This window comes from Ceratotherium simum, chromosome 18, assembly GCF_057802395.1.
Source record: "Ceratotherium simum simum isolate JZ-2026a chromosome 18, ASM5780239v1, whole genome shotgun sequence".
Taxonomy (NCBI): domain Eukaryota; kingdom Metazoa; phylum Chordata; class Mammalia; order Perissodactyla; family Rhinocerotidae; genus Ceratotherium; species Ceratotherium simum.
The window spans coordinates 47,086,531-47,099,619 of record NC_141917.1 but is presented as its reverse complement, the minus strand read 5'-3'; the positions used below and the strand labels follow the sequence as shown (position 1 = coordinate 47,099,619).

The following is a 13,089-nucleotide window of genomic DNA, read 5'->3' as shown; positions in this document are numbered from 1 at the left end:
TATCAAAACAGATGGAGCTCGGAGTTCCTCTCTGAGTGAGATCTCTAGTCCTTTCAACAAATTGGAGCCCCCCCCCCCAATAAACTCCAGTAACCTGGAACAAAACCCCTGAGGCAGAGACAAACAAATGAAAGGAAAAATAAGACTCAGTCAGTTTTAACTTGCCAACTTCAACCAGAACAAATGGGGCCCAGAGTTTTCTCTTGAGTGAGATCTCTAGTCCTTTCAACAAAATCAGAGACCCCCAAACAAACTCCAGTAACCTGGGACAAAACCCCTGAAACAGAGGCAAACGAAGAAAGGAAAAATAGGATTCAGTCAGTTTTAATGAGGAAGCTCACCAAAAGGATGTCCATTCCAAACCAGAAGCAAAACAAACAAATGAACAAACAAATCTAGAGCCTGTTTCCTTGCCCCAAGAAAAATGCACCTAGGGCTAGCAGTGCTGGGTTGGACAGAAAGTACCCTGGACAGTCCCTAGGGCAAATCACCTAGGCAGCTGCTGGACTGCTTCCCAGGGAATTCCAGTCAGCTCAGGGCTGCAGAGCCATGGGCAAAGAGCCTCCACGCTGGCTCCCCAAATTGTTACTGAAACCAAACACAAATTCTTTTACCTGCCACACAGTAGGGCCAACAACTGAAACATCAGGCTTGTGGCAAGGAAAGAGGTTTACTATCAAAAGGCAGCCAGATGAGGAGATGGGAGTTAGAACTCAGATCTACCTCCATGAAGGGGAAAAGGTGGGGGTTTTTATCTGGGGCTTGAGGTAGGGGAGGGAGAGCATGATGTGCTAGGGTTTGAGGTAGGGGAGGGAGAGCATGTGCTAGGGATTTAGGTAGGGGAGGGAGAGCATGTGCTGGAGTTTTAGGTAGGGGAAGGAGAACATGTGCTGGGGTTTTAGATAGTGGAGTGAGAGCATCTGGCCATCCTGGTTGGCACCTTCCCACCAGCCTACATTTGGTCTTGAAGACTGAATTTCTTTTTCCTTGACTGTCTGGACTTTTCTGGTTAGTTTTCATCTTCAGCTTGCGTTTGCCCTTCTGAGGCTAAATCTCGATGTCTGGACCTTGACTTGCTGGGAAAGACAGCTCACTCATATACTAAGAAGGGACAGAAAGACCTGGTTAGTTTTAAACAACAGTCGATTACACTAAGTACACACAGGTGCAGTTAGCAAAGCTTATCTCAAAGTTTTTTGCTCTAGGGAAGATTTTTTAACTTCATGCTCGTTTTCAGACCCAATTCCCCTTCCTACCATTACCTCATTTCTTTACTCTTCTTTACCACAAACATCCTTGATAGAATTATCTAAACTTGTTTTCTCCAATTTCTCTCTTCCTTTCTCTTGAAACTCACTCCATTCAGGTTTTCACTCCCATTCCACCAAGCTTGTTCTTGTCATGGTGAACCAATGACTTCCATATTGCTAAATCAACAGTCAATTTCTGGCATTTGACACAGGTGATCACTTCACCTTGAAACACTTTCTTCCCTTGCTGTGATAAAAGTTTGGATTATTGTTCAGCAAATACTCATTCTCCTCACCCTTCCACTGTGGGTTGAATATCCTTCCCTACTCACCTGATGTTGGATTTGTCTATTGACATACTTTAGCCAAGGGAATATTAGCCAGCTACACGTGAGCAGAAGCCTTACATGTGCTTCAACGATGCGAGCAGAGGCCCCCAAATCTTGTGGGGTTTGGATTGGCTCTTCCACCCCAGTTATCTTCCATGAGAAGATCTTCTCCAGGTGGCTGCTGCCTCATCAGTCTGGGCTCCAGAAAAAACACACGTGCAATAGGCTTAAGCTTGATCTGCAACCTAAAGCAGAACCACTCAGCTGAGCACAGCCTAGGTCAGCTGAAGTGCAACCAACTTGCTGACTGTGGGCGAGGGAACAAGTATATTGCTATGAGCTACTGAACTTTGGAGTGATGTGTTATTGCAGTATTAACTGACCAACACACTTGCCTTCCACGAAACATCACTCTCCTGATTTTACTCCAACCTCAGGACTGTTCCTTCTCAGTTCTGTTTACCGGTTCTTCCCCATTCCCTCACCACTTAATACTGGAGTGCCCCACACCTCAGTTCTGAAACCTCTTCTCTAGTCTCACTCTTGGTGCTCTTGGCTATTCTCAGGCCAGTAAATATCATGTGGAAGCTGACTTCTCCCAAATTTATATTGCCAGCCCAGACCTCTCTCTTGAACTCCAGGCTGGTATAACCAACTGCCTACTCGACATTCTTACTTGGATAACTAATAGGCATCTTAAATTAAATCAGTCTCCTGAACAATTCTTGACTAACCCCCTCCCAACTTTCCTCTCTCCCAGTCTTCCTCTTCTTAGTCAATGCAACTCCCTCCTTCCAATTGATCGAGGCAAATACTTTGGAGTTCTTGACCTTTTTGTTCTCTCAGGTCCCACACGAGATTCTCGGGACATCCTGTTGATATTACCTTCAGAACATATTTTTAAAATCTGACCTCCTTTCGTACTACCAACCTGGTCCAAGCCACTTTATCTCTCACCTGGATTTTCTTTTTTTTTTTTTTTAAAGATTTTATTTATTCATTTTTTTTCCCCCCAAAGCCCCAGTAGATAGTTGTATGTCATAGGTTCACATCCTTCTAGTTGCTGTACGTGGGTCTCGGCCTCACGTTGGACGGAGAAGTGGTGCCTTGGGGCGTGCCCGGGATCCGAACCCGGGCCGCCAGCATCAGAGCGCACGCACTTAACCGCTAAGCCACGGAGCCGGCCCTCACCTGGATTTTCTAAGAGACTCCTAATCATCTCCTTGCTTCTGCCTTTCTCTTCCCCCGCGCCCACCCACCCAACTCTCAAAAAAGCTGCCAGGGTATTCCTGTTTAAAATTTCAGTCAGATGATATCACTTCTCTACTCAAAATGCTTCCCTTAACTCCTTGGCCTCATTTATTATTAATGTCCTCACTCACTCCAACTCAACCACTCTGGCCTCCTTGCTATTCTATGAAAATGAACATCCCAGGCACGCTCATGCCCCACAGCCTTTGGCCTTGCTGTTCCCACTGACTAGAATGCTACCTCACCTCTTTAAAATTTTGGCTCACATGCCCTCTTCTATTGAGATCTTCCCTAACTACGTTAACACGGCAACTCCCCACCTCCAAACACCTTTCCCTTCTTTATTTTTCTTCACAGCACTTACACAACATGAACACTACAAATTTTACGTGTTTATTCATCTATGGTCTGTCATCCCCAACTAAAATGAATATACACTCCACAAGAACAGAGGATTTTGGGGGGTCTGTTTTGTTGTCTGTTGAATCCTCAGGGCCTGGAACACAGCAGCCCTCAATAAATATTTGCTAAATGAATGAATCTATTTGTCTTTCTGCATATTTGAAATTTCATGAATATATATAAATAGGTAGATAGTGACAGACTCAAAGGCAAATATCATTAAGCAATGGTCTCCAATTCCCAAAGGATTTCCCAAAGCTACTAAACGGTCTGTTTTATTATGAAAGCAAAGTTTATATGAAAGGAAGGAGAAATCTTTAGTTTCCTTGACTTCAAGATTCTTTTAAATTTGAACTTTCATGCTTTTTGCTTTCCTTTCAATGGCTACTATGTGGGCTCTCAAAGTTTTACACAAAACCTTTAAAACCCCTTGTTCAATGCAGTAGGATTAGGTAGTGCTTCTGGCCCACTGAGTGTTCTTCTTCCTACCCACCCTCCCTGGTAGTCTCGACCTTTTGTGGTGACTCCATGCGTAAATCTCACAGCACAAACCCACAGGCCACGTTTGTGGGGTGCTCGGTCGGGACTGCAACCCCTCAGGATATTTTTCAGGTTCCTAGGAGACAACTCAATTCAAGCTCTTGGTTTTGCTCCCTAAGGAAGTAACCTCTTTGGACTCCTATTTTCCCTTCCAGCTATTGATGCTGGATGTTGAACATCAATTGATGTTCCAAAAGGTAACAGCGGTTAAGAGGATCCTAACCAGACAAAAGGCCAGGTAAGCTAAATAATGGAGCATGCATACACACGTTTAACATTCATCCTCATCCAACTTACTCCCCAATCCAATAGTAGAGAGGAGAAATCAGTATGCCAGGCTTTGTTCCCCACAGCAGTTGCTGCTACTAACCAGGAAAAAAGTTAACTTAGATTTTATACAGTATGCTCTTGAGTACTCCAAAAGCCCCTCCACTCCTCAATATTTGCAGCTATTCTCCAGTTTCTTAATAAGCAGGGGATGGAGCTGACCCAAATTGGGCTTCTCTCCGTGGTTGGGTCTGGCCTCCATTTTAGATGCGAATTAACCCTCTGAACAGTCTTCTCAGGAGCAGGGATTACCTTTTGTCTCCCTCTCCACCACCCTCGGCCAGCTTTTTCTCATTTCAGATTTTTCTACAAGTCACTCCTGAGTCATGCATGACGACAATTTTCACCCTATTTCTGTCACTCGGGAGGACCTCGGGGGATGGCATTTGTGCTCAGAATGAAATGTAATGAGTCCACCGGCCAGAACCGACATCCCACAGCGGCCGGGAGTCCCCTCTCCCAGGCCACGCGGTGCGCGTGGGGGCCGGGCGGAGGTGGGCCACCCAGGCCGCGCGCCCCTGCCGGCTCCTCCCCCCGCCCCTCGCGGGTACCTGGCGACGGTGGGGGCGGCGGGCAGGGGGCGGTGCTGAGCGGCGTCACGCGGTGGGGTGGGGAGCGGGCAGGTGACACCCCGGCCGCCGCCTCCCCTTTTTCAGCTCGGTCTGCGGCCGGGGCAGCAGGGGCCGCTGTGAGCAGCTCCGCGCTCGCGCCACAGCCCGCCGCCGCCCTCGGCTCCGCGCGTGGGGCGCTTCGGCTCTGCTCCCCGCGGGGTGAGTGCGAGGCTCCCAGCCCGGGGGCCGGGGCCAAACTTTTCGGGGTCGCGGAGGAGAAGAGATGGGGGCAGGGAGAGCGACCCCGGGAGCAGGGGTTCGGGAGCGGCCGGATGGAGGAACTTGGGCGCGGCGCGGGGGGAGTGGGCTCCGCGTGCGGGAGACTCGGGGGGCCTGGCCAGGCCCTCCGGGCGCTCTAGGGGGGGCGCTTCGGAAGTTATCCCACCACGGCCTGCCGGTGCGGGGGGCGAAGGCCCTTCCCGCTGGAGGGCGGGGCCGCCGCGCTCACCTGCGCCCCCCCGGGAACCCCCCGCCGCCCCCAGCATCCCAAAGGGACGGTGGTCCCCGGCCGCCGCGGGGCGTTGAGCCTTTCCGAGCGCTTCTGCGCGCGCAGGCCCGGCTGTTCCTGGCGGAGGGCAAAGGTGCTCGCGGGTGGGACTGGGGGAGTGAAGGAGCTGCTCGACCTTGGCTGTCGAGGTCACTTTCCCAGCTCGGGGATCTGGCCGCGCTAGCCACCTCAGAATTCCCGAGCCCCTTTCTCTTAGCTTCCTTCTCCTCTGGGGCGCTTTTGTGTCCTGGAGGCTGGAATGAACTTGGGGCGCTGCTTCTGCAGCCGGGCGCTGCCTCCTTGGCTCCCGGAGCTGCATCCTGTCCCGGCGGCTACTGCTGGCTGAGGAGGAGGCGAGTGATGAGTACAGAGCCGTAGAGCAGGTCGTGCCGGAGATGGAAAGGGGGAAGCCTGTTGTTTTCTGCTCCATGGTATCGGTTAGTTAGGAAATGGGCCTTTCCCACCTAATCAGTCAGCGCTGCTTCAAACTTACCGGATGCGGGGACAGAGCTCTCTCGAGCTCCCTGGGGAGCTGGGACAGGAAGGATCGGGTCTCAACCCCTGATCAGCTCCCTGTGTGGTGGGAGAAACAAGTCCCACACTGACTGAAGAATAGTTTTGGCGAGCCAAGCCGTTTCCCTCTTGCTGAGATCTACCCTTGAAAAGCATTTTCACTTAACCCTAGACTCGCAGGTTACCCTTTATTTCACTGCTCGCTTTTACTGTTTCACTGCTGTGACCGAGTCATCCATACTTTGTGGCTGCCTCCGCCTTCCTACCGCTCACTTGCTTATTAATTCCCTTACTTTGTAGTTACTGCTCCTACTACTGGCCAGAAATTGTTCTCCCCAAGGTCACCGAGGACTAAAAAATTATTTTTCCCCCAATGGTAGAAATTTATCCAGCGCCTCTGTGTCAGGCACTGTTCTAAGAACTTGTAGTAACTCTCAATCCTCGCAGCGATCCTGTGACGTAGATGATATCATCCTCATTTTACCGATGAGGAAACTCAGACACAGTAACTTGCCCAAAGGCACACTCGTAATAAGGAGCAGGAGGGGGTTCCAAGCAGGGGCTCTGATCCAGCCCTGGGGCTGTTCATCACTGTGCATACTGCCTCACCTGGAGTTCCAGTCTTCCTCCTTATTTTCCTGAAGTCCTGTGCTGTTTCAAGCATCATTAACCAGGTTCTCATTCCCAGGTCCCTCTTTTCCTTCTGATGTGGCTTTGTACTACTTTAGGTTGTTTGTTTTTTTTTAACGATTTTATAGAACTTTGTTACTTCAGCTATCACCTCTACTTATCCACCTTAAGATTTTGTGCTTTTCATGTATCTTTTTCACTTTTAGTGTAGCATCTGTCAGTGCACTTTGTAATATTTCATTTGGACTTGCTCTGCTTTGCCCCAAAGCATTTCTATTGCCATCATTTCCATCACCATTGTCCTAGTCACCCGGGTGCAAAACTCAGCTGTCAGTCTCACATCACCCCCTCCCCATCATGAAATCTCTTCTATTCAACTTTTACCTTGTCTCCTCCTTCTAGCCTTCATCAGTCTCACCCCCTCCCTACCCTCTCTTCACCAGTCTCGCTCTTCCCCGCCCTTGAACACTCACTTATCATTTATCATATGTCATTTTCTACTCTTGGCTGTCTTCTTTCATAAACATTCAGTGTCCACAAAAAGATTGTAAACAACTTAGGACATTAAATCTTCAGGCCTTACAACTAGCAGTTCCTTGATAATGTTTGCAGAATATGATGCAAAATGAATTAAGGTAGCACGGATGGGGTAGGTTTGATGATGGTAGAAAACTTTTTGACAGTTTCCTTTTTTTTGATGAGGAAGATTCACCTTGAGCTAAAAATCCACACGAGTCTTCCTCTATTTTTTAGTATGTGGGCTGCCAGCACAGCATGGCTGCTAAGAGAGCGGTATAGGTCTGCCCTTGGGATCCGAACCCAGGCTGCTGAAGTGGGGGTTGCTGAACTTAACCAACTAGGCAACAGGGGCTGACCCAAACTTTTTGAGAGTTTTAAGCCAGGTTTTACAGGCTGTTAAGGAGTTTGCCTTGGTAGACATGGGGAGCCGGCAGGCATTGGAGAAGAAGGGGAGAAAAGCCTTTGCCGACCCCATGGCTGCAGGTAGGAACCCAGTTATCCGGGCCAAACGTTATATTTAGAAGTGTACGGGCCGGCCCGTGGCTTAGTGGTTAAGTGCGCGTGCTCGGCTGCTGGCGGCCCTGGTTCGGATCCTGGGCGAGCACCGACACACCACTTCTCCGGCCATGCTGAGGCCGCGTCCCACATACAGCAACTAGAAGGATGTGCAACTATGACATACAACTATCTACTGGGGCTTTGGGGAAGAAAAAAAGGAGGAGGATTGGCAATAGATGTTAGCTCAGAGCCGGTCTTCCTCAGCAAAAAGAGGAGGATTAGAACGGACGTTAACTCAGGGCTGATCTCCCTCACAAAAAAAAGAAAAAAAAAGAAGTGTAATGAAGTAGGACCACGTCAGCAGAGAATCATGAATCCTCACCTCATCTTAGCAAAACCAGATGTGAAACCACAGAAAGTTACCAAAAAACCCATTTTTATTGAAAAATATAACACATACATAAAAGTACATAAAACATAAATGAAGAGACCACCACAGTACATATATTTAGCTGTGGAATGACTGTCTTATTTTGCTAGCACATATGATAGTTGCATGAGACTGTAGACGGGCCAAATAGGAATCTTTTCCCAAAACCTGTGTATAAGGTGGTATGGGCCTGGACTAATCCTGAGAGGCATTGTCGAGAAAGAGTTGGTTGTGCTTGGGGAGATTTGAGGTGAGGAGAAAAGACTGGAAGGAGGTACCAAAATGGTGAGATTAGGGAGCCAAGAAGAGAGTTCTGACCCACTGAGCATAACTCTACCACAATGGGTATTTTGCCATTTACCTTTGTCTCTCTCCTTTTTTTCTCTGCATTTTTTTGTACATCATACTTCATATAGAATTTTAGTATTCTGTTTTCCATATAACACATAGTAAGCGTTTTTCATCTTATATAATTTCCCAAACTCCTGTTGTTTGCATTATAGTCTAGTCATCATAATGTGATTTACTTAGCTAATCCTCTTGTTGGATAGGTATATTGGCAACAAATTATGAACAACCTAAGTTACAGTAATACTTATCTTTGCAGATATATCATTTAACAAATTGGGGTTTGTGTCTTTATGATAGTGTTTCAGAGGTAGAATTATTTTGTCAACAAGTATGGTCATTTTTATGGTTCTTAATACACATCGTCTGATTTCCAAAAGAAATGTTAAAAATAGAATAGATGTGTTGTGCCTACTTTTTTCTCTCTGTGAAGAAACAGCAATTCAATTCAATATGAACAGTATTATTAAACTACGTTTGCATGTTTGGCACTGTGCCCGTTTCCTAGGGCTCTTGTAACAAAGGACCACAAACTGGGTGGCTTAAAACAACCGAAATTTATTATCTCATAGTTCTGGAAGCTAGAAGGCTGAAATCAGGATGTCAACAGTGTTGATTCCTTGTGAGGGCTTTGAGGGAGAATCTGTTCCACGCCTGTCTCCTAGCTTCTGGTGACAGTGGCAGTCCTTGGCTTGTAGATGCTCTATTCCAATATCTGACTTGGTCTTCACATAGCATTCTCTCTGTCTCTGTATCTTTACATGGTTGTTTTCTCATAAGGACACCAGTCATGTTGGATTAAGGGCCCACTCTACTCTAGTATGACCTCATCTTAACTAATTACAGCTGCAAAGACCCAATTTCCAAATAACGTCACGTTCTGAGGTTCTGGGGGTTAGGATGTCAACAGATCTTTTTGGGGGGACGCAATTCAACCCACAATAGGGACTATGCTAGATATTGGAATGTACATAAAAGAAAGCCTCTGTCCTCAAATCGTTTCTAGTTGAGTTGAAGAAATAGGACTTTTCCTAATTTATTTAATTGTTTTTTCTCCTTTGTATGCTACATGTGCAAACATCAGTTTTAGGATAGGAAGGAATGCTATTTACAAAACAAATAATTTTGGAGCTTTTGTGAATATGGGAGCATGTTAAATTGAGAGATAACCTTGAATTTCAATAATACACATCATATTGCATGGAAAGAAGCATGCCATAAACACATTTTTAGAAAGAAATATATCTTAGATGTGTTTCTATGACTCATCCAATTTATGTCACTCGCAAGTTATAAAAAAGTTGAAAACTAATGCAAATTTGGCACTTTATAAGTTTGGTCTTCTAAAAAAATGGAGATTTCCAATTATTTTTAATTGATGTAGGTATATTAAAAGCACATTATTACTTTGGCAAGTAATACTTTGTCTTTTTTGTTGATGGTAGAAGTAGGCACACCATTATAAGTATTTCTAAACAGACTGTTATTGAGTCAAACTAAGTTACCATATAACATATAACATGTAAGTCTGCAGTGTTAGAGACAAATCTTCATCCCTCTGGAGAAGCAGTCACACAGTCCATGAACTTGGCAGTCCAGCTTCCACGTCCCCTCTCATAAAGGTAATAGAGTCAAACCTAGCCAGAATTAGGGAGTTTCAGAAGTTGCATGTTCAACAAACGTTTGAGTGTCAGCTTTGTGTCAGGCAAAATGGCCGGCAGGCTGCTAGAGCCAGTCCAGGTCTGTGTGGATTGGAGGGAGGTAAACAGTTACAGTACAGTGTCATAAACCGTGACTAACAAAGACCAGGTGTTGGGAAGCCACGCAGAGGGAGGCCGACAAAGTCATCCTCCTCAGTCCAAAGAAGGAATAGTGGGAGTTAGGGCAGCGGAGAAGTGGGGTGAGGGGTGGGAAATCAGGCCTGCATTTAAGTTTTAATTCTTTTATTGACAATCATGAGGTGAAAAGTTTGGGCATCTTTTCGATCAGTGATAGTTGCAATAAGGCACTTTACATGCATTTTGTCATGAATCTTCTAAAGCCAGCAAGGACTGCACCATAATCCTCGTAGTACACATGGGTGCAGAAAAGTGAAGAAGGTGCTCAGATGAAGAAAGCAGAAGGGTGCTCGGGGTACACTATTAGAGTATGCAGCTGGTATTTAAACCCGGGTATAATTACAGAGCCTGGGCTCTTCCCACTCTGCATATTAACTCTGCGGGTTGGTGTTTTAAAGGGTATAAGAGACACTGGGGCTCTGATATCATATGAGTTTTTGAGGGCCTGAGAGCAACCATAAACGTAATCCTGATTTAGACTTTTTAGGGTCAGTGGTAGAAATGTGAGAACTAGAAAAAGCGAGTTTGGCTAGCAGTCCCTCATCTAGTAACACCTTCTCCTTCTTCCTTTCTGTCCCAAATTTCTGGGTTTTGTCTTAATAGCACATGTGTGATTTATTTGTTAGTTTAGTGTCATTAAATGACATAACAGGACAGAACAAAAGTAAAGGGTGCTTGTATTTAAGGGTGACTTATCCTAAGTCTGTCCAGGGGCTTCTCTGCCCACTTCCCTTCTTACCTGTCTTTTTCCTGCCTTCTCCAGGCAGACAGTATTGTGCTGGATCCTGTGAGCCAAAAAGATTTGTGTGTCAGGAAAAAACAAACTAATGATGACCTCACATTTTTATCCCTCTGCTGTTTATCATTTACTTAGCTAGAAGGCACATGCTCATATTTACAGCCTTTTCTTTGAAATTTTAACAGGTGTGACTCTAACGTGAAGAAAGAAAGAAGGTAGAAATAACATTCTTAGGAAACCTGAGTCCAATTACTGATTATTCAGTAGCTAAGGTTGAGTTCCTGAGCAAATGTGGAATGGAATTCTAAAAATAAAGTTGGGAGAACCACTATTCATTGTTCAAAGGGAGGAAAAAAATGAATCGTACATAAAATATTTAACATTAAATATAGTTAATTTTTTTAAACTAAAAAATATATATTAGGTTGAACATATGCACTTCCCATTTCTCTAGGTAAAATACAGTTGGATGTTGGCAGTTGCCTGTGGTTTATCTTAATACAAATACAATTTCCTTGACATCTAACCAGTTGATCTGATGAGCCTATGCTCTTCATTTCCCCATGAAGGACTGGGTGATGCCAGGCACCATGAATGCAGGCTGCTAGGAGCCTGTTCTCTGCTCCGACTGCTGGGTTACTGGCTCAACAACAGTCTGTTGTATTCATTGCAAACTTGTTGGTGCCAGTTACCCTTGTTACTGTGTTTAGATAATTTAAATGTTTGTAAATCTATGAAACATACACGTAAAAGGAAAGAGTGTTATTGTTTCTGTGAAAGGAATGTTGAATTCTTTGGAAAGATACCATAAATGTGCATGACTACAAACGTGGGCAGGAAAACGCTAAGAAAGATCAGAGAGAAAATTGTAAAAACTTGAAAAGTAATAGCCTGAGCTCGCCTTACAAGTTTGTTTTGTTTTGTTTTTGTTTTTTAGTTTTCAACCCACTTAGAAAATTAAAACTGGAAATTGCAGAAAATAAATTCTAAGTATGGTTTATATAAAAAAAAATATCAAGGCGGAATTCTTCCTCAAGGAAAATCTTGGAACTACTTTGGGAAATTAGGGAATTAGGGGGCCGGCCCAGTGGCGCAGCAGTTAAGTGCGCGCGCTCCGCTTCGGCGGCCGGAGGGGTCGCAGGTTCGGAACCCCGGGCGCACACCGACACACCACTTGTCAAGCCATGCTGTGGCGGCGTCCCATATAAAGTAGAGGAAGATGGGCACGGATGTTAGCCCAGGGCCAGTCTTCCTCAGCAAAAAGAGGAGGATTGGCATGCGTGTTAGCTCAGAGCTGATCTTCCTCACAAAAAAAAATAAAAAAAATGAAAAAAGAAAATTAGGGAATTAATGCACATTTATGTGCCTTAAGGTAAAGTAAATGTTTATGGTGTGTACATAATTTTTTGATTTTTTACTATAAACAATTTTTTTTTTTTGGTGAGGGAGATTGGCCCTGAGCTGACACCTGTTGCCAGTCTTCCCCTTTTTGCTTGAGGAAGGGTGGCCCTGAGCTAACATCTGTGCAGTCTTCTTCTATTTTGTATGTGGGACTCTGCCACAGCATGGCTTGATGAGTGGTGTAGATTGATGCCTGGGATTCGAACCTACAAACCCCGGGCCGCTGAACTGGAGCTCACCAAACTTAACCACTGCGCCACCGGGCGGCCCCTATAAACAATTTTTTTGATTAACCAACCAGAACCAGTCAAAATTGCTGCTGCTAGTAGTCTGACTGTAATATTTTATGCTGTAGCTTAGTGAGTAGTCAGAAGCTTTGCCTCTGGGTTTAGTCTGTGCATCTACATTAATAAAGATAAAGTGGAACTTTGCGAATGTAAAAAGCACAGTCCATGTGGATTTTTTTTCTTTGCTTACCATACTATGCAAATGGTACATAATCAGTTCATACTTCTTATTTTAAATTAGACTTTTAGAATCCATATAACATTTGTTTATTTTAATAATGTGAACAAATATGTAGAACTTTGAGCTGGTTCCTACCTCCCTTAAATGATTTCCAAAAAATTGAAAGCAAAAATATACAATATAGCATTAGCTAGAGTCTATTTTATTTTTTTTAGACTTTTTTTTTAATAATTTTTATTTATTTATTTATTTCCCCCAAAGCCCCAGTAGATAGTTGTATGTCATAGCTGCACATCCTTCTAGTTGCTGTATGTGGGACGCAGCCTCAGCATGGCCGGAGAAGCAGTGTGTCGGTGCGCGCCTGGGATCCAAACCCGGGGGGCCAGCAGTGGAGCGCGTGCACTTAACCGCTAAGCCACGGGGCCGGCACACGAGTCTATTAAACTTGATAAATTTCTTAGTGCTGTTAAGCTGACAAGTTGAAATGGGCAAAGTATAACTTATTTGA

At 45.1% G+C, this 13,089-nt stretch overlaps 1 protein-coding gene across 2 annotated transcripts in view; it reads left to right on the top strand.

Annotated features, from left to right (window-relative positions):
• The first annotated feature begins 4,731 nt into the window (after positions 1-4,731).
• Positions 4,732-13,089, top strand: part of ELOVL7 (ELOVL fatty acid elongase 7) — a 75,156-nt gene continuing 66,798 nt past the window's right edge. Inside the window, exon 1 of one of the 2 annotated variants that reach the window (XM_004422855.3) lies at positions 4,732-4,869. The gene's annotated coding sequence lies outside the window, so the exon portion shown is untranslated. The remainder of the gene's footprint in view (positions 4,870-13,089) is intronic. The other variant, XM_087443301.1, reaches the window with a different exon arrangement.